Source organism: Pundamilia nyererei, unplaced genomic scaffold (assembly GCF_000239375.1).
Source record: "Pundamilia nyererei isolate P.nyererei 1_Seehausen unplaced genomic scaffold, PunNye1.0 scaffold00316, whole genome shotgun sequence".
NCBI classification, from domain to species: Eukaryota; Metazoa; Chordata; class Actinopteri; order Cichliformes; family Cichlidae; genus Pundamilia; species Pundamilia nyererei.
In genome coordinates, this window is record NW_005187717.1 from 536,036 (window position 1) to 539,750 (window position 3,715).

The window sequence follows — 3,715 nt, forward strand, 5'->3', positions numbered from 1 at the left end:
CATGCAGCAATGAATTTTGTTCACTCAAATTTAGCTTTTCTTCGCTGAAAATAAATTTCTCCTCAAAAATTTTTTTTTACGTGCGCTCAGAATAGTGGCACAAAAATAACACCATAGGAAAAGACTTCAGTTCAGCTCTAATACCTCTACAATGACAACAAGAAAATCTTAAGCCATTCTGTCAAACTAGCTGTGAAACTGAAGTTTATATCACAATGCTGGATTCTACTGGAGTGAACAGCCTCAGTTTCACTTTCGCTATTTGTACTTTTTGGTTTTGCTCCTTTTTCAGGTTTATTATCTGCGAGGTCAAATGTGATGTCATGTAATTCCCAGTAAGAAATGTAAATAAATTCAGTAAATTTACTGGCAGCAAAATTTATGAAAGAACAAACATGTGTTACTGGAAAAATACTAAAGTAGTTTGTATAAACAGAAGAAAAAATACTGTCTTGAGATTGCCCACCATTAAGAAGGCACAATAGCTGCCTTTCTGTTGCAAATACAAATGTATTCAGTAATAACATAAAGTAGATGTTTTTATCAAGCTTAGTGGTTTGTTCATATTTGTTTTTTTTAAAACCACATTACAACAGATATGTTTTGGGCAGGTCATGGTGAAATCTTCATTACAATATAAAATACAAGTTCTTTTATTTATTTTTAGTCTTTCTTTCTTATTACGAGATAAAAATGTGGTACTCGCCTTGTTGTTGTCCTTGGCTGATGAAAGTCTTGTTGAGCAGCTCCAAACAGGACACTTCATCTTGGAGCAAAATGTAGTTTGGGTCGCATTCAGGACGAACAGCTTCAACCTGTAAACACACTGAAAGAGCTATAACGCTGGATATGCCCTAAGGCAGAGACGAAAACTGCCATTACTGCTATTTTGTGTTTAAAAACCCTACTAAAAGGTGTGTGTGTGTGTGTGTTGGGGGGGTTAAATATCTGCTCACATGGGGACAGCGCTGCAGAAGAAGTGCAATAACTGTAATTTCTGTCGAGATTCCCATCGAGAGTGCCCTGATGAGCCACCTGATAACAGAAATAAAATTAATAATAATACAAAAATGTTAAAGGAGGAATTGACCGGTTTTACGCGGCGTTTCTAAAAGCAAACGCATCTATGTCTCGTTTAAAGGAAGGATACAAATCGGACGTCCTCTTCGCAAACACAGCACAAAGTGTTTCAGTCACCTCCCCAAAGCGTCTGACTGCGTCTGTGTTGATGCGGGTGGTTCACATGATACACTTCACGGCTCACTCTCCGCGTCTGCCTTTTTCTCTCCTCCTTCCTCGGGAAGGACGATCACACATTAACGTTCCGGTGTGGAAATATTGTTTTAATTTGTTTTAATCAAAAACAGTCTTGCGCCTCTCCTGTAGGCGAAGGCGTGGGGTACAAATACATTTACTAATGTGCTAACTAGTTCTAAAGTGAGCTGCAACAGTTGTATTCTGTTTCTCTAACCTATATCGTACAAGATTGCACTTCCACAGCAATTAACATCAACACACAGGAATTACTAGGGAAAATATCACCCTACTGTTTGCAAAATGAAATGGAGCATTCCAGTTTTTGAGGAACAAGAGCAGCCTCCATTAGACTGCTCCACCACTGAACCATAATTTCCCCTTCACATCATCATCCCTGAATTCAAAAAGATATCTGGGGCTGAGCTCTAGATCTAGATCCTGGCCTAGTTTAGTGATTAAAGTTGCAATATTTTCGTGACAACATTAATTAATATGGTATTTCCCAATATTTGTCATTTGAATGTGTAATATGCAGTTCTGTATTTCTCAGAATTTCAATCTGACACATTCTTCACTCGTACTGATAATCTCTTAACTTCCTGAAAGTTTATCTTCACCCGCGGTTATTTTCCTGTGATCGCTTCAAGACTTCAGAATGCTTTTAAAAGAAAACATTATGTTTCCACATGATAATTGCAATTATTTACAGCATACGACTTCACGATGGTTCCATGTAAATATCAAGTCAGTCTGATTTTACCTTCCAAAATAAAAGCCCTTTGAAATTGCCCATATATAACCTACTCTTTTAGTGACTTAGGAATGCTGGTGAAAGGAAGATCCCTGTTTCCACAGGCTAATTGCAGTGCATATCAACACCACACAACCTCAGTGGTATCCTGTTAATATCAAGTCTGTCTGATTTTGCATTTCAGAGTAAAAGCCCTTTCACTTTGTCTATATGAGCTACTTTTTCTATTACTTCCAAATGGCATTAAAAGGAAAACTCTTCGTAACTCTTCCACGGCAGCATTTTTAATTTCTCTTTGATATTTGGTCACATTGGGGCCCGATGAATGTAAAAACAAAGAATTGCCAGATTTTTTTTTTATCTTATTTTTGTTTTTAAGAAAAATAAGAGCCACATATGAAGATATTCCTTTAAAATTTCGATAGAACAGTAGCAGTATAATGTCCTCATAAGTGGATATCAGGCCCTTGTAGAGCAAAATTGAGTATTTTGGTCTAAATAACCCAAAATGTGATGTCCACATATGTGGATGCCAGGTCCTAGGAGGTTAAGGGAGTTATTTACAGTCAAAGGCTTGGATTTAAACACCACCCTTTTTTGCCCTAGCATTAATTAACATGCTATCCACGATATACTTTGCACCTCCTGTTTAGTTTCAATATTATAGGGCTTCGCGGTTTGATTTGATTTATTCAGTTGTGCTACTTTTGAGAATACGACACAATCTGCTTGGTAGAGAAGCTCACTAAGATTATTAAATTCCTCCTTTAGTAATTCAATTGTCATAAAGCCCTTCTTAGATTGTCAGGGGACAGTTCTAACCAACCTGCATAGAGGTGTGTTCAGGTAGCTAAGTGCCAGAATGACTGCTCTCCTCATATTACATTGACTTGTTATGCTGCTGCTGCTGGTGACGGGTCCTGTTTATGACTGTTCGACTGGTCACTGAGTCACGGACCATAAACTTTATGTTTTCTTTTTGGGGCTCATAGCCCACCTGAGGGTGACTAGTGTTCTTCACCTCAGACGTATTTGTTTAAATGTTTATCGGCTGTTATTTTTATTTACTTCCATAAGCCCCTATTGTACTTACAGCCAGCCTTCCAAATATTGTCCACTCAGTATTGAACTCCTGGTTTTAATAATAAGTTACTCCACTGTTATATGTCTGATACATACTGCATGATGGCGAATAAGTACCAAAGGGCCCTTATTCGCCATCATGGATAATTAAGACCAACTCATGGATAATTAAGGCCCTTTACATTCCAGGTCATTAAGGTAAGTACCAAAGGGCCCTTACCTTAATGACCTGGAATGTAAAGGGCCTTAATTATCCAGTTAAAAAGAAGAAGATCATGACATTTATCAAATCAAAAAAAGTTGACATTGTCTTTCTTCAAGAGACTCACTTGTCTCCCCAAGAGTCAGAAATACTTTGCTGTGATTGGGTGGGTCAGGTATTTTTTTCGTGTGGCAGCAGTCAGAGTAGGGGTGTAACAATTTTGATTCATAAGCAGCTACAGTTTAAATGCATCCGGATGGTTAAGGACGAAGATGGGCGGACATTCAATCAATCTTTATTTATAAAGCACTTTTCATACAAAAATGTAGCACAAAGTGTTTTACATGGTTACAAGCAGCCCACCCCATCCCGCCCTCCAACTCACTCCCCACACTCTCATTAACATAAACGATCATGGATAC